The following is a 20,987-nucleotide window of genomic DNA, read 5'->3' on the forward strand; positions in this document are numbered from 1 at the left end:
GCACTGCAATTAAAGGCAGTGCAAATCACCAAATATCTTCTAGTGATTCATAGAATTTTCACATCTACCAGAGGTAGATGGTGTCCAGTCATGCTTCGAGAAGATCTGCCACGTGGGTGTCTGTGGTCTATCTGTCAGAAGCTAAGTCTGAGTTTTTAAAAGAAATCTCGTGAGATAATTAGTTCAGTTAAGCAAAAAACTATGACTCTAACCACAAAGCTAATGCAGATCCAACAGCAGTCTCCTTCCATTTGCCTTGAAATCATGGTGTCACTCGCAAAAGTGTTAAAAAGGATGCAATGTGTAACTGCCGACGGCCGAAAGATTCCAAAGAATCCCAAAGGTTACGAAGATTTAGACTCGAATTTTGATTACGACATTTAAAATAAGTGGTGTGTATGTGAGTAAATTAATGCTGTTGATTAAGGTCTTTAAAGTTAGTTTGCACATAAATAGAAGTGCACTGCCTCTACACCAGAAACTGCCCTCAAACACTATAATTGAATCAATGGTCCTTTTCATAACCGAATCTGTCTTGAAGTTAAGGAAATGCATTTGCCAATTCCACAACTCCTGTCATCCTGGCCTGTGGAGGCTCTATCATCAAGTTGTTAACCCAGGTTGCCTACTCTGGTGGGAATCATTCGAGACACAAGAGTCGTAATTAGGACCATCTAATTTCCAGAACCAAGAGAAATCTGACCAAGAGCCAGGTTTAGCTCTGAGGTAAAAGATCTGTATTCCTGTTATCGGTATACATTTTAAGGAGAGATGTCAGTGGTTAAAGATGTCTAAACTAAGAAAAATATAATATCTGACAGCAACACCACTGCAGAACAAAATACAATAACTTAATTTTCACAGCATTCATGTCACATCAATACAGCAGTTTAAAACATTAGCCCAATGTGAATTATTGAGTGGCTACTGGAATATGTAACATTCGAGGTAAATGTCAGGTGAGAAAAGACTGGTCTTTAATCCTGAGTAAACTTAGCCTCAAAGTAAAACAAAGCATTCATCGACCATGCTCCTTAGATTATTATTATTACTGTTTTAATTTTGCGTCTCACATGGAAAAGTTAGAATCTGCCAGCCCACTCAAACACCTCAGGGGAATGGCCAAAACACGTCATCTAAAGGCATAATCATTCTTGTGATAGTACTGCTTCCTATTTTTCTATTGTTTTACAGAATATCTATGAACCATTTGTGTCGAGATTATGGACAAGTTATTCTCTCCAACTTGCCATAAAGGCAAAAACTGATTTCAAATGAAATTAATGTACCATTTCCTTGTTACGTAAATAACTGGACTGAAACATGTGTTGCTCTGTCCTATGTTAGCGTTAGCGATCAAACTAAATTAAACAGTATTGTAGATTTATAAATAATTTCCTACAGGTGTGCTGATGGACACACCAGAAATGTTCCTTGCAACTGATTTCGGATGGCATTTGGGGATTTTGAGACACGTGTGGTATGTTTTTCAAATGTACTTGAAATTCTGATTTTGCTTTTTACGGTGTTAAAAAAACGAAACGATTTGAGTGTATCAATGGTTTCAACAATGTGCTGACAATCCAGAAGTGATTACATCGTAGTTGAAGGGAAAAATGAAATGGAATTGGCCTAGAACCAAAAGTAAAAGCAGCGAGGCATTCCTGAGGCATGGTGATGGGAATGTGGGAAGGGATGGAGAAATATGGAAACAGGTGGGTGGAAGGCATGTACTGACTTTATTTTCTGAACCAAAAATCAAAGCACAAGGTCTGAGACTCCAAATATATCAATGAGAAAAAGGATAAAAAATTGTGGCTGCCCCAGAAAATCCCCAAATCACTGCCCCAGGACTACATAAAGAGGTAGTGAAACGTTGACAATGGTGGTAATAGAGGGGAGAAAACTACAAAAAGAAACCAATTATTATAAAGTGAATTATATTTTTCAAACCTATCTCTGTTTTCTTCAAATTATTACTAGTTATACAGGCAAAATGTGTGGGCATGAAAAAAATGTGTTATGTTAACTGTTCCTTCTAAGTACATTTATTATGCTCAATCTGCATTTACACATCAAGAAATATTTTGCACTAAAAGCAAGGAACAACTTAGTCTCCAGAATAAACTCTTTTCTTTATAGAAATAAAAGACAAGCTTCTTATCACCCACCTCTAGGTACTATCCCTCCTAATAAACAAAACTCCAAATCAACCTCCCTCAAAAAAAGAAAGAAAGAAAGAAAAAAAAAACAGAACAAAAAGCCAGAACAATATCCCAGCCAATCATTCAAAAACTACAAAACATGCTCTGAAGAAGAGAACAGAATGGGTAACATGTCTGGAAATATATTCCATTCTTCCATGGGAATGCCGCTTATGAAATCTTTTCAGGAAGTCTTGAAATATCTCATTTTAATGTCTCCCCTTTCATTCTTTTCCAACCTGGGACAAACCACCTCATCATCAACATTTCATCAATATCAAACAAAAGCAGGCGGGGTAGCAAAGTTTCATTATTGAACATTAGGCACACTTCCAACGTGAATAAATGATCACATTTTGAAGAAAAAAAAGCGCTTATAGAATTTTCAGATATATTTGTCAGTTGGTAACAGGATTCCCTGGAGCGTCAAAAAATCTCTAGAGGATTTAAACTTTATATATGCATCACGAACGCTTGGTTGAGACACAACTGATCAGCAATGCAACCCTGGCCTAAAGGTGTATAGAATACCTATATACCCACTGTACCTATATATTGTACCTAGCTACAAGCATGGGTAGAGTTCTGAAGGCTATGGCAGGAGGTCAGAGAATCATGAATACAAAATAGCCCAAGAAAAAGAAAAAAAAGTACTACTCAACTCAAGCCTTTACCACAATTTCGCTCATGGCCAAAGGTGATAAACGGAAGATAAAGAACCATATAACTCACCAACATGACCAGCTATCTGGGGAGAAGGACCTGTGGAAAATCCAAGCGCTCTCAACGACCGATCTGTAAAGACAAAGTGGAGAAGAGTGTCGTCACTCTTGTGGAAGTAGAGATATTTGTGAGCAAGGGACATAGTTGACCATATTCTGATAGAAATGTATTACAAGGCAGGCTTGGGTGTGGGGTGGGAAGGAAAGGGAGGGTACATAGTTGAATCACCTTGCTTCTACTTCTTCAGCTACAACTCCATACGTCTCTTGTACAGCTCTTCCTTCTGACCTGCACGTTGAGCCCTCAACCAGAACCAGCAAAGTTTTAATGAAAACCCTCTAATGTACCATTAAATGCATCTTGCTGGTCTTTCTAAAGTGTAGATCTCATCAAGTTACTTCGCTGCTTAAAATAGCTTCCCACTTTGAGGGTCAAGGCAAAACTGCTTACCAGGTTAACAGGGCTCGTCAGGAGCAAATTCCAGGCTCTGTGCCTTCTGAACTTGCTCTCTTCTTCCTGGCCTTACTAATTCATTCGCATCTCTAGAAAATTACTCACTCACCCTCATCCACAGGCCTTTGAGTATGGGGACCCCTCTGTCTTCCCAGTTCCCATAAGACATGCCTTCCCAGTTCCCATAAGACCTCTCAACAACCTGACTCCATTCATGCTCAGGAATCATTCAGCAACCATCTTCTCTGAAAAGCCCCTAATGACCACTATGCCTGATTCAGGTGCATGCCCACCGCGTTCTTACAGCATCTTACTTCTAATTCTACCTTACCATTAATAGCTCGGGTTGTGAAATTTTACCAAAGAATCTGGTCTTTACAGTTTTGTATTGTTATGTACCTTATTTATTGCTATACTGTCAGTACCTTGTAGACTTCCTTGCATATAGTAAGTGCTCAGTAAATGTCTGATGAATAACAATATCGACTGAATGAATAAGACTATGATAGAAGAATTTACTATTTATTAAGCATTTATATACTAGGCACTGAGTTAAATTTATTGTAAATATTTGCTTTCCATTCATCTTGCCTGGATTCTGTCTTCATAGGGTGCAAATGGCTTGTCTTCATTTTTGAAATCTATTCGGTTCTCAAGACCATTTATTATTCAGCCTTCTGGCTTGGGTTTCTGGTGTCTAATTGCCAAAAATTAGTGTTTGCCTGATGAGACCTGTCTTGGTGGACTTTCTTGAATTTGTCTCTTTACTCACGTGACTACAGAGGTCTGCCAAAACTCTTATTAGTTTTGAATGAGGCTTTCAGCTCCTTTTTGTTCTGATAAGAGCTTTGAAGTTATAAGACGCCAATAAGCTATTTGGTTTAGTTAAGCCATTTGGTTTAGTTTAGGAGGCTGGCAAACTACAGCCCATGGGCTAAATCCAGCCCTGTTTTGATAAAATTTTACAGGCACACAGCCTGTTTTGATAAAGTTTTATTGGCACACAGCCATATCCATTTTGTTTACATACGGTCTATGGCTGCTTTGGTGCTACAACAGCAGAGTTGAGTGGTTGGAACAGAGACTGTATGACCTGCAAAGCCTAAAATATTTACTATCTGGACATTTATATTAAAATTTTGTCAACGCCTCATTTAGATCATCTTCTTATCTAAAGATGGCACTTCCCTTTATGACATTCTTGACAGATGGTTATTCAGTCCTTTCACTGAAGAATTTTTAACTCTTGAAAAAGCTCATTTAATTATTTGCTGGGAGATCAAATACAGAAAGATCTCTCTTGTGTTAAATTGAATCTATATGCTACAAAGGCATTGAACATGACAAGAAGGAAAATCCACAATGTTAACTTTCTTTGGTCACAGTATATTTGAATTATAGACCTTTTCTCCTACTTATTACTTTTCTCGACTTTTTACATTTTTCTTTAATAAGTGCACACTGCTTCTGTAAATGTAAAATATTAAAAATAAACACTTTTACCTATATCTCCTAGATCTGTCTACTCATATGAGTTCATTATGGAGGTGACATAAACTTTCCCATGAATTTCTCTGTAAAGGGAGATTGTAAATTCAATACAAGGGTGAAAGGAAAATGTGGTAGCCCAAACAGGAGTGTCAGGGGAAGCACATAGCTTATGAATTGTGTTGGTGGCTTTAGTGGATTTGGAATAAGAAAGTAATGAGATTAAATAGGACATTGAAAGTTACCTTACGAAAAAAGAATCAAGTGACAGTCTTCTCATTGGACTTTTTGCCTTAATCTGCTTTTCTCAAAGTTCTTAAGACCACCAAACCTCAGGGCTAGAAGGGACTTTAAAGGTCTTTGGCCTTCCTGGTATAGTACTTCAGATTCAACATTCCCATCTCTGCAGAACCATACTGTACTTGTCCAATTGTAGAGCACTTATGTTCTTCAGAGACAGCATATCTCACTCTTGAAGTACGCAAAATTCTATGATCTCCTACGTTAAGTTTGATCCTCCAGCACTTTCCATTTATTGGTCCTAATTCTTTCCCATGTGACCCTACAAACTATTCTACTCCCTTTTTTCCACAGCAACTCTCGTTCAAATCCCTGAGTTTCCTCCTCTGCCAGTTAAACATCCCCAGCTCCCCCAGTATTTCTCACGTGACACTATTTCTGGTTCCCTCACCAGCCTTTGGGCCTTCTCTGAATATACTCCAGTTGGTTCCTGTTTCAAGTGTGGTTTTGCCCCAAGTCAGGGTGGCACCATGACCTTCCCACTTTGATCTGAATCACTTTACCATATTATCTGTAGGAAAGACCATGAATTTATATGATCATTTTTTTATATTAGATATTTAGGATTTTTCTATATTTGTCCTATTATAAACGGTGCCACCTTAAGATTGCTTTTCCCCCATGTCTTCCTCATACTTAGTACTGTCTCAAAGATTTGCTTCCCAGAAATTATTCCTTGTCAATAAATACTTTCTGATTGAAGATATGTAAGGTAATATAAGGAAATTTTATTTTATTTTATTTTATTTTATTTTATTTTATTTTATTTTATTTTTTTAATATATGAAATTTATTGTCAAATTGGTTTCCATACAACACCCAGTGCTCATCCCAAAAGATGCCCTCTTCAATACCTATCACCTACCCTCCCCTCCCTACCACCCCCCATCAACCCTTAGTTTGTTCTCAGTTTTCAAGAGTCTCTTATGCTTTGGCTCTCTCCCACTCTAACCTCTTTTTTTTCCTTCCTCTCCCCCATGGGTTTCTGTTAAGTTTCTCAGGATCCACATAGGAGTGAAAACATGTAGTATCTGTCTTTCTCTGTATGGCTTATTTCACTTAGCATCACACTCTCCAGTTCCATCCACGTTGCTACAAAGGGCCATATTTCATTCTTTCTCATTGCCCTGTAGTACTCCATTGTGTATATAAACCACAATTTATTTACCCATTCATCAGTTGATGGACATTTCGGCTCTTTCCAGACTTTGGATATTGTTGATAATGTTGTTATAAACATGGGGGTGCATGTGCACCTTTGAAACAGCATACCTGTATCCCTTGGGTAAATTCCTAGCAATGCTACTGCTGGGTCATACAGTAGGTCTATTTTTAATTTTTTGAGGAACCTCCACACTGTTTTCCAGAGTGGCTGCACCAGTTTGCATTCCCACCAACAGTGCAAGAGGGTTCCCGTTTCTCCACATATAAGGAAATTTTAAAGATCACCGAACCCAATCTCCCATTTTTAAACAAATGCATTTGACTGAGAACAAACAGCAACTTACCAGAGGAACTCATGCACCAAAGTTCAAATTAAAAGATGTTTTCATCACTTCCCTCTTCTATTCCCAGCCCCTCCTAAAACAACCATCTATGTCCACTTAACAAGGCACATGAATTCCGGGTGAGTAAAAAGTATGCCTTACAATGAGACACAGCAATTTAAAAAAAAAAATCAAGAAATTATACAAAACAACAAAATCCACCCTAGAGGATATACTTGGAAAACATTTCATTTTCAATAATCTGGATTTCTATAGGAAATAATCAGAAGGGTATGATTTTTAGAATATGAAGGTTTCTATACAGAGAATGATGTTTAATTATTTAGAGCTCATGGAATTGCTCATCTTTTTCAAGCTTTCCTGTATAAGAAAGGCTCTTTCATTATAAACGTGTATATATACACAGAGCTTCTTGGATTCTGTACAGGATTTGCCTCAGAAGCTTTAAAAAGACATCCAAGCACTAGTGCCATTTCTCAAATCCTAGATACTGACAATGCTTATCCAGTGCTCGCTTGGAGGCAGATAATTTTTACGTGCCAATCAGGCAGAGAATATCCTCCAGCGCTGTCTCTGATATGTTAACTTTGGAATTACTTTTCCTCATCTGTTTTCTTCATTTCTCACTCTCCTTCTTGTGCCAGTAAGGGGGTATAATGAACAACACTTTCCCTTGAGTTTCATGCATCCTTTAACAGTAGATCTCCCATTCCACTGACTGCCAGGCACCATTGGGGGGCATTAAGGACACAGATGTAAACAGAGAGATGTGGTCCCTGCCCTCATGGTTTTCACCATGCAAAGTCTCCTTTGTAAGTGCTGCCAAAACACTTACTATGATCTTTAAATCTCTGATTCTGGCTTTACCATCCTCAATGCCAGAAAGACAGCTGAGAAAATAGATAATGAGGGGAAAGTAGCAGAACTATTTCAGAATCTCGTCAGTTTACTCTCAGTTTACTCGTCAGTTTACTCGTCAGTTATCTCTATTTAAGCCCCCCACCTCCTTCCAGAATAGACCTCTGACAGCGATTCTGAAGAAAGACATTACCTTCCTGGCCACAGTTGCTTGGACCAGTGCTACCATCTTGTTACTCAGAATTCTTTCCCAAGAAGTTTGGAAGTTGGATCAAGAGAATTACTTTCTGTTTTTGTTTCTGTTTTGTTTTGTTTTGTTTTGCTTTGTTTTGTTCTGTTTTTTGGTGGCTAAATTGTAAGGTGTACATTTGGGACCTGGAAATGGACACTTGGGACTTTTTTCTTGTGGACCAGAGACCAAAAAAGCCAATCTCCAGAGGGAGAAGAATTAAATACCATACAGAGAGGGACAAAGATGAGAGATGGAGAGAGTCCGCTTCACCTGCATTCCTGACCTTGTGTTTTAGGAGATGATGTTTTTCTCTTGTAATAAATCCCACTTTTTTGCTTAAGCTACCTCAGGGTGATTTCTATAACTTAAAATAAGTGGCTGAACTAATATGTTGGGAGTGGGAAGGTGGAGGAGGTGCCACCTCAACAAATCCAAGCATAATGGTCCTATAGTAACTACACTTACTGTAGGAAACATTGCTAGGCAGTAGTTGTAAGAGAAAGAGTTATATGCCCAAATTTGATGTAAGTTAAAAGGAAACATGAAAATGAGAGATAATAAAAATTCAGGGCCACCAGAATTTCAGAGTTAGCACAGTCTTCTTAATCAGAGAGAAAGAGAAAGAGCCTTGGAGATGTAAATTAAAGAATAAAAATAGAGATGAATTTTAGGTATAATCGTTCAAGATATAGCATTAAATACTGCTCTTGCATTTGAAGTAATGAGACTGGTTGTTTTAACATGAAGACCCAAATTTAAACATAAAAATCATCCCTGACTCATTAAAATGGTCACCTAAAAATGAAGAATGGTTATTCTCATAAAGCTATGTAAATCAATTCTGGAATGCTAGTTGTTCAGATCACATGGTACACAGCTAAAGAGTACATTAGACAGATTCTGGCTGGCTTCACAATTTCCAGCTCTGTGACATCAGGAAAGTCACTGAACCTTATATAGGCTTTACGTTTCCATTGACAAAATAAGGTAATATATATGCAACTTCAAGTATTTCAAAGAAAACAAATGAGATAGTGTAGATACCATACGGCCTGGCATAAAACCTGTCACTTAATATATATTGTTTCTCTTTCTTTTTGGCTTTTGATGATGCATTTATGTTTTTGGTCAAACCAGAAGGCATTTGGAAGAAAGGTTAGCAAATATGGACAAGGTGAGAAATAGTGTGTAAAATAAGGAGAGATTTTCCAACAAATATTTATTTAGCACCAAATGTTTGCTGGATCCAGTGCCAAACTATCAGATAATGAGACATATTAACTTGTCTCATATTAACTTTACAGACATAAACTTTGATTTTCTTAGTAACAATTGACATTCCAAATGAGAACACAGCTTTCAACAGAGCACAACTATTTCACAGAAACTGGGACCAATGGATTCTTATTCCAATGTCACGTGTCCTTAAATGGGTAGACATATAAATAAACAAACAAGCCCTCCCCTAGCACGCAATGTTATGATTGACTACTTTTCTAAAGGTCTAGAAGGATTATAAGCTTTGGGTTTTTGTTTTGTCCTGTTTTTAAAAATAATTTATTGTCAAGTTAGCTAACATACAGTGTATACAGTGTGCTCTTGGCTTTGAGAGTAGATTCCTGTGATTTGTCACTTACATACAACACCCAGTGCTCATCCCAACAAGTGCCCTCCTCAATGCCCATCACCCATTTTCCCCTCCCCCCTGCACATAAACCCTCAGTTTATTCTCTGTATTTAAGAGTCCTTTATGGTTTGCCTCCCTCTCTGTTTGTAACTATTTTTTGCCCTTCCCTTCTCACATGGTCTTCTGTTAAGTTTCTCAAATTCCACATATTTTATCTGTCCTTCTCTGACTTATTTCACTTAGCATAATACCCTCCGGTTCCATCCATGTTGTTACAAATGGCAAGATTTCATTCTTTTTCATTGCTGTGTAATATTCCATTATATATACGTGTGTGTGTGTGTGTGTGTGTGTGTGTGTGTGTGTGTGTGTGTTGGGAGGAGACAGTATAATTCAATTTCAGGCATTTATTTACTTATTCCATTCTTACCAAATGGGAAGACCAAGTTACAGGAGAGTACTACATGGGAGGAATCACCAACCTAGTCTTGGAACTTAGGGAGAATTAAAATTAGTATTAAATGTTGCGAGGTAACATTTCAGATGAGAGAATGGATGAGTAGTAGTTGGCCAACTGAAGAAAGGAAATCCCAAAGAGATGGCACAACATATGCATAGTTGGCTATTAGGGGGAATATGGCATATTTGGGGGAGTGACAAGGAGTCCAGCATGGCTGTGGCCTGGGCAAAGAGGGGCTTTGTAAACTATGCTAAGGGGTGAGTACTTTTTCCAAAGAATATCAGAAAAAATTGAGAGAAGCTGGGAGAGCAGTTCAAGGGTTGCTCCATGTAGTTCCAGTGAGAGATGACAGCAGTGTGATCTACAGGGATGGCCGTGAGGGTAGAGAGAAATGGACAGATTAAGAGATAATTAGGAAGTAAGCATTTTAAGTCTATCTTTGTTTTATAGATGGTTGAGGTCATATTTTCTCTGTGGTTTGGATCCTTCATTATAGGACTCGGTATAGCCCAAGTGCTTAACGTAAGAGTCATAATCATTATGTTGGTGCTAAACTACTGTCATCACTTATGAATGTTGGGCAGGGTCTGGTCTTTAGCTATGGTGTGATATTATCCCGATACCCCATGTAGCCTGGGGATGTTTTATTTCTTTTTATTTTTTTAGCTTGTCAACACCCAAGGTCAGGGACCCCATCTGCTTTGCTTCCATGAAGCTATGAAACCACAGCACAACTAATGCAACACAATAGAGCAAAGAGTGACCCCAATTTTTCCATTGGTTTGAAAGCCCTGAGGTCAGCTCTTGTCAGGACTCTCAGGGATCAAGCTATAACAGGGTGGGGAACCCCTGCACTTCGGCTCCACCTGTGCCACATGAATGCCGCGGTTAAATGCGCAATTTTAAGAGACACAGAACTGAATTCAGAAAGTGGCTGCTGCAGCTGTGGGAATTTGATCCTGTGACTTGGGAGTCTGTGGGTGGTAGACATGCATGATCTCTGATCCGAGTCTAGTCTATGTGATCTTGCAGCCCCAGGGATATGGATTCCTGTCCTTGTCCCAGCTCCTCAAGGTATGAATATATACCTACATTATTTGTTTTCCTCATTTTCTATTCCCCCTTCCTCTCAATAGAATGTAAGTTGTATGTGAGGAGGGGTTTTATCTATTTTATTACCATATCCCCAGTACGTGGCACAGGATAGGTGATCAATGAATATGTGTCAACTAACCTAATTATGTGAATGAGCCTGGGGCAAATTAATTTGAGATTAGGCTTCAGGTTTATTCACATTTCAAATGGGACTAATCATATATATTTCATACCACTTTTGGGGCTCTTTTCAAGCTAAAATGAAGAACAGAAGGCCATAAATTTGATGTTCAGCAGACATATTTTGTCTTTTAGCTTATTATGTGTTTCTGTCTGTCTATCCATCCATCCATCCATCTGTCCGTCCGTCCATCCATGCATCCATCCACAAATCCATCTATCCACCCATCACTTTAATTTACACCTACTATATGCCTTGTAGAGCACCTACCACTATTCCATACCAAGGATTATACTGAATGTAGTGCTTAGACACTACATTGACCATCTCTGAGGTATACATCAGTAATTCGGTGTGATTGTCTATATTTCCTTTTTGTAAATGAGAAAGCTGAGGCTCAGCAAGTTTACCCAGAAAGAAAGTGGGAGAGCAGGGATTCACATTCTAGGACTGTCCAGTTGGCTGTTGACTCCTGGCTTTTCTATTTCCTCTCTAGAGTTTTCTTATCTGTGGAATAGGCACCAAAATGCCTACTTCCCAGGATACTATTCACGTGCCTGCCATATACACAGTAAATAATGTAAAGTACCTACATAGCGCCTCACCATTGCTGCTGTTACAGGTATTCCCATAGGGCTCTCTGAATGGTGAGCCTTATGGAAAATCACATTTAGCCCCCACCCTTTTTGTTTTTATTACCCTGTCATTCATTATGTGTGGCCATTTCAGCAGAAAACCCACAAATGTCATCATCCACTTCTACTGATTGCTGGTGGACGGTGCCATCCAGACGCCTGTCTCTGAGCTTCAAAGAGCCTTCCCAGCTCTGTTTACTCTCCTTTCCTGGGTAAACTCTCATTCTCAAATTTATACAGTACTCTTTTTGGGTAAGCTCCAGATATTTCTTTAGGGCCTCTCATCAGTCACTTCCTACTTAATCCTCTAAAAAACCTTCTTTTGATGAATCCTTTTAGTAAACAAAACACAATTTGACAGGAAGAGCAAAAGTATTGGCCTTTGTATTGTTTTATAGAAACAATATAAAATCCTAAAAAGAGTATAAATATTTCATTTCCCCCATTATATGTGGCACTTTAGGGTAGTGTTTTGAATACCAGGGTCTTGTTGAGTTATTTAGAGGGGCCTTTTGACACAGGGAAAAGACAAACAGGCCCAAATTCAACCCCAGCTCCTATTTTTAGAGTAGCATACTGTGTGACTGTGTCCGGCCTTCAGTAATGCCTCCTTGGCAGCTGACTTTATTTCTGTTTGCTTCTGATCCTTCACTGCAAGAAGAGTGCTCCCTGAGCATTTTTGTGGCTAATTCCGTACCCTCATCTTGGGGAAGCAGAGGCTGAGAAATAACAGTTTCTTGATGTTGGCAACCAGCCAGGCAAAGGCAAAGGTACTTTACATGTATTGTATAGTATTCATTTCTTATAACTCTGCAAGGCCCAAGTCCCCATTTTGTAGATGAAGAACCTGATGCTTGGAGACATAACATAATTTGTCCACATGACACGGGACGGGAGGTGGAAACTCTAAGTCTCTCTGACTCCAAAGTCGCTGCCCTTTCCATGTCCGTCTCCATGCTTACTAAGGCCCGTTTTTACTTCTCTGCCTTGTAGTATTTGTGTGTGTGGCTTTTAGAATCCTTTGAAAGTGAAAATAATGTTTTGCTTTTCTCTCTTTATTTTTTTTCTCTTCTCCTCTAGGGCCTAGTACAATATGAATGCTCAACACATGCTTCTTTTAAAACATATGTGAACATGCTTTGCCTTAATTATGAACTATTAACTCCATATGCCGGACACGGAAATCAGACTTATTCATCTTGTATCTTTTCTGTTGGTTTTTGTGGCCATCCACACTCAGAACTGTCTTATAGATTTTGCCCTTGAAAAATGGAACTTTTTATTCCTTTAGTTATGAGAGCACAATAAAAATCCCCAAACTAATAATGCTTTGATTTTTTTTCTTACTTGCCTTTTTTGAACTTCTATTACTTATATAAAAATGGCAAACTGCCTTTTTTATTGCTTCAAATTACTTTTGCTAAAATACTTCTGTGCTGCCAAGTTTCAACCTGAAACCAATGTTCATATCCAAGTCACAAATAAGAATGAGGAATATGCTTGAGTCCTTTCCTCCTCCTCTCCTTTTCAGCACCTCAACCCTAGCTTTCCTCAATGGTAAAACTATACTTCTGTTAATATTTAGAGACATTGAAATAAAAGTATTTCTTCCTGATAATTGCATCTGGAAGGAGTTTTGCCCTGCCTCTATTTCTATGGATTCCAGTGAAAGCCAAAGAAAAAAAACTAAAACAAGACTGTGCTATATTCATAAGGAAGAAGAGGTCTAGTGACATGCATGGCCCTGGCAAGATCAGGGGCACTGGTCACAGTACAATGCTTTGGTGACTCAATTCTCCCTCCTTGAAACAGAAATAATCCTCAGTAAGCAGAAATATGGATTGGAGACAAAATGGCGATCTCATGGAGATAATCAAGCTATCACAATAACGGATGGAGTTTTTTCCACCTCAGAAACAAACAAAATCCTTATCTTGTTAAGGATTATTCCTTTTCTTCTATGCTGGGAGGGTGCATGTATGAAGAGTACCCATTTCTTGGGGTGTCCTACTCCTTCCAATTTGGAAGGCAACAGAAAAACTATGGTGGGTCCAAGGAAGGAAAATGCAACACTTAGTTGTGCCCCTATTCTAGGCTGCATATTGAAAGGATATTAGATGTCCTTATTATCTTCTTCCCCAGAAATTCTTACCAAGATTGCCAGAATGGAATGTGAGATAAAGCCTTGGGCTAAAACCTTGGGGTGGGGGGAGGAGGGAGTAGGTGGGTATAGTTCATTTAGGCATATACAAGAACCAAGCATGGTTGCAGAAGGTGGATAGAAAGGGATGTATCTTGGCCATCTCTTCTTTAGAGAATACAACTAACAACTTCATTTCATTGGCTCTTGCTTTCTTCATCTGTAAGAAAGACATAGGTGTTGATGTTTCAGGATAAATAAATTGGGACAAATAGATGTGAAATTGCTTTGATAAACCTATACTGATCTGGTGTCAAATTGCTAGGGCTTCAATCCTAGCTCTGTCACTTAACGAGTGTACCTTTGGACAAGTTACTTAACCTCTCTGACTTTGTTTCCCTGTCAAAGATTCTGGAATTGTGCGTATTACATGAGTTAATAAACATAAAGCACTCAGAAGTCTGTTCAACCTATAGGAAACATGCAGCACCGTTAGCTCTATTGTTGTGTAAGTCCAGGCTGGTTAAATAGCATATGCTAAGATAGTAGTTTCAATGACTCAGGGATAATCAAGACTTACATGGGATAATAGAGACTTTTCTATGTATGCTTAGTAGGAACATGAGTTTTGATTTTTTAAATTCTTTTTAAACAAATTTTTTTAACGTTTATTTACTTTTGAGAGACAGACAGAGCGTGAGCCGGGTAGGGGCAGAGAGCAAGAGGGAGACACAGAATCCAAAGCAGGCTCCAGGCTCTGGGCTGTCAGCCCAGAGCCCAATGTGGGGCTCGAACTCACGAACCATGAGATCATGACCTGAGCTGAAGTCGGACACTCAACCGACTGAGCCACCTAGGCGCCCCCTGACTTTTTTTTATTCTTTCAACAATTATTTATATGAGCATCAACTATGCCAGTCTGAGTTAGGTACTGAAGATCTATAGACACATGAGACACAGCCTCTGCCCACAAGGAATTCTGCATCTAAAGGGAGAGGCAGATAGACAAACTGGAATAATGGTAGAGATTCCTGGTTATAGCAACACAGCAAAGAAAGCATCTGACTCAACCTTCTCAGGGTCTGGAAAAGTTTTGGAGAGGACATAATGCTTGAGTAGTAGCCTGAAGGTATTTCTGGGGAGACAGTATTCCAAGCAAGGGGAATTGTAGGTACAAAGGGCTAAGAGTGAGGAAAAGCATGGTGTGTGTGTGCTTGGGGTGGGGGAGAACAAAAGGCTGGAGGAGGAGGAGGAAAAGATGGCGGAGGGGAAGGGAAAGAGATTTCCTGTGGTCACCCCAGCTACTAAAGTCTTGACCTCCAACTCCATTCCCAGAGAGTTCTGGTCTCTTCAAGAATCCCAGACCACCCAGGAGGAAGGCAGAATGGGGGTGGGGAAGATAGTGGTGTTCCTCTCACTCTGCTTCCCTTAACTTCCCTAAGACATACCCCTGGATCTTCATTTGTCATCTCTTCCCACCCTACTCTCTGTTATCCACACTGAGCTTCATCCACCCTCAGGGGCATTCACTGAACTTCCTGGCCCAGTGTCTTTGTATACACGTTGTACTCTCTGCTTGTAGCACTCTTCTCCCTCTCTATCTCCTGAGCTAGTTCATTTCTGCTCATCTTTCAGATGTCTCTCAGATATTACTTCCTTTCAGGAGCAGGAATCCTTCCTCTATGCTTTCATGGACCCTTCCCTACCTAACCTAGCATTTGTCTTTGAGCTTTACTACTCTGTCCTCAGCTCTTAGCATGTGTCCTGGAGCATGGTAGATGCTTTGTGAATATGTGTTCAATGAATACATTAGAGGCACAAAGGACTGTCCTTACAGACATCCTCTACCATTTCCCCTTCCTAACTGGCCATATGCAGTTGATCACCAAGCTTTATTCTCTTAATGTCACTCCCTTGTCTCTATACTTTTCTCTTGGCCTGGATTACTGCCTGAACCTCCTCATGTCTCCAAAGGGAGACACTTTGGATCCTAATGACTTAGAGTCATTCTGTGGCTCCTTATTGCCCTGAATTAATATCCAGCATCCTTGGTTAGCAGTCAAAGTCCTTCCCATTGTATTACTTAGGGCTCCAGGTCAGTCCTCTAAGACTGAGGTCTTCAAGACCTTGCCCTACATCTCTCAGTGTCTAACATCCAGCAGAGCAACTGGAACACGTGTTTGCGTTCAGCAAATGTTTGTGTAAAGAATGAGCCAGTAATATAAATCTAGTGTAGAAAAATATTGTTTTATGTGTTTGGAAAACATATGATGAAAAGGTCTTCAGCAGGGCACTTGGTTTTAAGGGAAATGTCCCAACAAGAAAACAGAGTTAAATTCAGCACAGCTGACTGCCTAATAATGCCATTCGAGGATACAAATGAAATTAACTTCTCTTGTCACATTTACTAACAGGGCTGGTGAGCAGACGCTCAGGGAGGCTGTCGTCCATGGTTATAGAGAATGCTCCTGCAATGGAAACCACCCACTGCTAAACCCAAGGCATGCTGAACTCCTAAAGTTTATTCCTTCCTTGCTGACCAGCTGGCATTCTGTGACTTTTTCTTTGGGAGTGTAACATTTCTTTCCCTGTTCTCTTTTCTCTGTTCCTTTTTCCTGCACTGTGACCTGTACTCAATTCCTTTGCAAAAGATATGGTCTTGGCAAATGACTTAATTCTTCTGAAAATAATTTCTTCCTTTGAAAATCATCTCCTTCCTTACTCTTCCTATGATGAGTTATTATCCCTTCTAGCAGCAGGGATAATATGGAGAGCTAACATTTGTCCATTGCGTACTCTATGCCAAGCATTTCCCTTAGTACTTTTATAGAGATTCTCATTTAAAGAGGTAACTATATGCCCCTTAATTCTTAGCATGATGCCTAGCATAGAATCAATTCTCAATAAATGTTAGTAACTATTATAATTTTTTCTCATTTAATCCTACCAACCATTTTTACCTTCATATTTTTTCTGTGCTTTAACTGATGAGGAGTCTGAGGCTTTCAGAGGTTAATGATATTTAAGGATGAATGTGGGATCCACCGCCAAGAAGTCTGTCTACTAAGGCCATGTAACATAGCAGCTATAAAATCACTCTATGAGGGGCACCTGGGTGGCTAAGTCAGCTAAGCATCTGACTCTTGATATTAGCTCAGGTCATGATCTCGCGGTCATGAGATTGAGTCCTGCATTGGTCTCTGTGCTGAGTGCGAAGCCTGCCTGGGATTCTCTTTCTCCCCCTCTCTCTCCTTCCCTGCCTCTCTCTTCAATAAATAAACTTAAAAAATAAAATAAAATAAAATAAAATCACTCTGTGAGATGTAGGACTCTGCACAGATGTTAGTTGTTATCACCACATTCAGGAGGTGAAGTAGGTAAGAGGTCAGTACCTGTAGAGGAAAGTGAAGTACTTTCATAAAATGGGACAGAATTATCATCAAATGGGAAATTTTTGTCTTAGATTGGAGGAATTGTGTGTATGTGTGTCTAGAAACATTTTTAAAAGATGTTTTCTAAGACCCCCAAAGCCTAAAATCTTTAGAATAGAAGGCAGCCAAAGGGGCTTCTGAACTAATGGACATCTCCAGTGTTCAGGCTTTCTTTTGGGATCAAGAGGTTTCTCCAGAGAAAGGATGTGGGAGGAGACAAGCAAGGAAGGGTTTCTTCTCTGTAACCTCCACCAGTCCTTCTGGGTCCTGTGAAGCATGTGAAGCAGGAATACTCTCCATTTTACAAACGCACAAACTGACAATCAAGAGACCAAGTGACCTGCCTGAAGCCTTCCTATTTACAGCTTTCGTGTTTCTGGCCAAAAGTTTTCTGACCTCCAATATTATACTCCTGTGGAATAAAGCGCTTAACAATTCCAATTCTCAAAGGGTCACATCGACTATATCCAATATTTTCTGGGGACATCAGAGCACTGAATAGGTTCTCAGGAAATCCAGGTCTGAGTGTTCTCTCTCATAACTTTCTCCATGATCTCAGTCAGGCATCTCTGTGGCTCTCTTTCGTCATCTGTGGGCCAGATGATGGTGATTCTCAGCTTGAGAACAGGATTATACCAATGTTAAAACATGCTTTTAGGCACATATTGGTGGACATTAACACTTGTAACTTACAAATAATAAAGTTCAAATAGATGTCTTTTGGTTCAGTGCTGCTACTGCTTCCCTTCTTTCTCTTTCTCCCCCTCCTCCTTTTTTAAATAAGCCATATTCCCTGGCTTATTCAGATTCCCTCCAGCAATCTGACTTTGGAGGGATACTGACTTCTTGTTGCCTGGTTAACTGCTAGCCTCCTTAATAAGCATCACGTCACTGTTCCTGGCTCTGTCCTGGAGCTGTGTGTGACTGAGCTGTGGGATGGGGCAAGCAGGCAGGGGTGTGATGGAGGGCAGCTGTGTCTGGCCTATCCCATTCACTCGGTACATTACTCAATTCGATAATCACCCTTGTGGAGCCCAGCACATGCTTTCCCTACCAGACTGAAGAGATAAAAAAAAATATCTTGGGCAATAGATGAAAGCAGCATTTATCATTTGCTGCATCAAATCCAGTTGAATCCCTCGCCCCCTGCAAAGCCAGGCTGTGATTTCCACATGGCATTGGTGCTTCCTCTCTAGGTTTGGGTGCTACATTTCACAGAGGCATTTGTATGCAGGAATGAAAACATATGCTCAGAGCCTCCTTTCTGACTTTCACCTCTGCCTTCATGGGGATAGAGGCAAAACCAGTCCTGAAGCTGGTCTGAGTGTTGCCTTGAACTGTTTCTGAATCAAATGAAGGAGTGCCAGTTGTATCAACAGAAGGAAATGGTCTGGAGGAGAGAGGTGATAGTCCTGTGTCTGCTGCCCTGATCAGACCACGCCAGGAATACTGTGCATAGGCCTCAGTAGCATGCTTTACACACAGTGAGACTGTAATCTTTGTTTCTTAAAGGTCATGCATTCCAGAGAATAGATTTTATATACTTATTTACTTATTTATTTAAAAATTTTTAAAGTTTATTTATTTTGAGAAAGAGAGTGAGAGCGAGCGAGAGAGCAGGGGAGGGCAGAGAGAAAGGGAGAGAGAGAATCCCAAGCAGGCTCTGCACTGTCAGCACAGAGCCTGATGCAGGGCTTGAACTCACAAACTGTGAGATCATGACCTGAGCTGAAACCAAGAGTCAGATGCTTAACCAACTGAGTCACCCAGGCACCCCTGCATATGCATATTTAAAAAAAGACTCACATGTCTGGCTGATTTTCAGTTGTGTGCATGGTTTGGCTGTATCAGCTGCTCAGTTCAGTGCCTCCCCTAAAGTGTGGCCACCCCACCTCCTATTATGGGGCACCTGGACTTCCCCATGATGCAGCACTTAAAATGTGAATGCCTGGAGAGTCAGCATAACCCTTCCTGGCCTCTAGACCAGTGCCTGTTCTAACTGGTTAGAGCTTGTGTCATCCAATTTGCTATGATTTTTAATAATGTCACTCTTTGAGTGAATTAGGCCCATTATACACAAAGAGAAAAACAGTATTTAAGGAGGCATTAAATGAAAGCAGCAAATAGAAGCCCTGCAAAGGATCAGATCACCGCTGGTTTGGAGACCAGTGATTTAGATTACTTTATTGTCTTTTAAATCCAATCTCTCTGCTCTTTGCTCTTTCCATAACCTTTGTCCAATCATCATCCCCCTCACATGTTATAACCTTCTAGTTGGTTCTCCGGCCTCCAGTCTTGCTACCCGTAAGCATAATCTCCACATAAAAGCAAGAGTCACATTTCTATAAACACAGCCTGACCTGAGACCTCTCTGCTCACAGCCCTTCAAGGATCCCCTAGGCCAACGGAGTGTCCAGCAAAATACTGTTCTGGGTAGTAAGTCAAAAGATGTGCAGTGAGTGGGGTTTTCCTTGCTCAAATAACTTGGGGAACACCAGGTTATACAGATTTAACTTTTCAACTTTTATTTTTTATAGCAGGGCTCTTTGATGTCCTATGAGAATTGGAAATCTTATGAGAGGACACGATGTGGACCATTTCCCAAACTTCCTGGTGAGCAGACATCTTTTCCAGGACATTACTATTAATATCATTCAAAATGTTTCACTGAACACCAGCTTGGGAAACACTGGTCTTCAAAATAAAGTCCCAGCCCCTCAGCGGGACTGTCAATACCCTCCACCATTTGCTCCCTAAATACCAGTCCAGCCTCACTCTTTGGTATTCTTTCTTCTTAAGGATCCCACGTCCACCTCTCACTTTAGTCCAGTGGTTCCTTAAAAGGATGCAGGGATCTCAGTAGGTCTCTAAGTCCCTTTCAAGGTGTCTGTGAGGTCATACCTATTATTTTATTAATAATACTAGGATGTTACTTGCCCTTTCTACTCATATTTTCTCATGGATATACAGAGGAACTTTCTAGACACTATGTGATAAATAATTTTTGCAACAGATTCAATGCAGCAGCAGATATGATAACCCAACTTTTCTTATTAAGCCACATTAAAGAAATTGAAAGAATGTAATACAACTTACCTTTGTTTTGGAAAATATACTTATCACAAATTATGTTATTTATGTTAACATCACCTGAGTGTATTTAAATGATTAACAAATATTTTTTTAATTTTCTAGTTTTAATTTCTTGTACAGCAAGTAATGCCAGATATAACCCACATAAACAGAAGCTCTTTAGAGTTAAGAGCATAATGCAGTCTTTCTTTTTTAACTTTGTTGAGGAATAATTGACAAATGTAATTGCCTATATTTAAAGCGTACAACATGATAATTTGGTATACGTATACACTGTAGAATGATTACCAAGATCAAGATAACTGACACATGCATCACCTCATATAAGTCTTGTGTGTGTGTGTGTGTGTGTGTGTGTGTGTGTGTGTGTGCGTGTGTGTGGTGAGAATGTTTTAGATCTGTTTTCGGCAACTTTCAAGTTACAATATGTATTATTACTATAGTCACCATGCTGTATATCCAATCCTCAGAACCTATTCTTTTACGACTGATAATTTGTAATCTTTGATCTTCTATACTATCTCCATTCCCCTCCAGGTCTAAATAAAACACCTAGCAA

At 39.7% G+C, this 20,987-nt stretch overlaps 1 protein-coding gene across 1 annotated transcript in view; it reads right to left on the bottom strand.

Moving 5' to 3' along the window:
* Nucleotides 1-20,987, bottom strand: part of TENM4 (teneurin transmembrane protein 4) — a 2,866,770-nt gene that overhangs the window by 998,309 nt on the left and 1,847,474 nt on the right. The window contains exon 7 of the mRNA XM_053202558.1: nt 2,937-2,999. The gene's annotated coding sequence lies outside the window, so the exon portion shown is untranslated. The remainder of the gene's footprint in view (nt 1-2,936; nt 3,000-20,987) is intronic.

This window comes from Acinonyx jubatus, chromosome D1 (assembly GCF_027475565.1).
Source record: "Acinonyx jubatus isolate Ajub_Pintada_27869175 chromosome D1, VMU_Ajub_asm_v1.0, whole genome shotgun sequence".
Taxonomy (NCBI): domain Eukaryota; kingdom Metazoa; phylum Chordata; class Mammalia; order Carnivora; family Felidae; genus Acinonyx; species Acinonyx jubatus.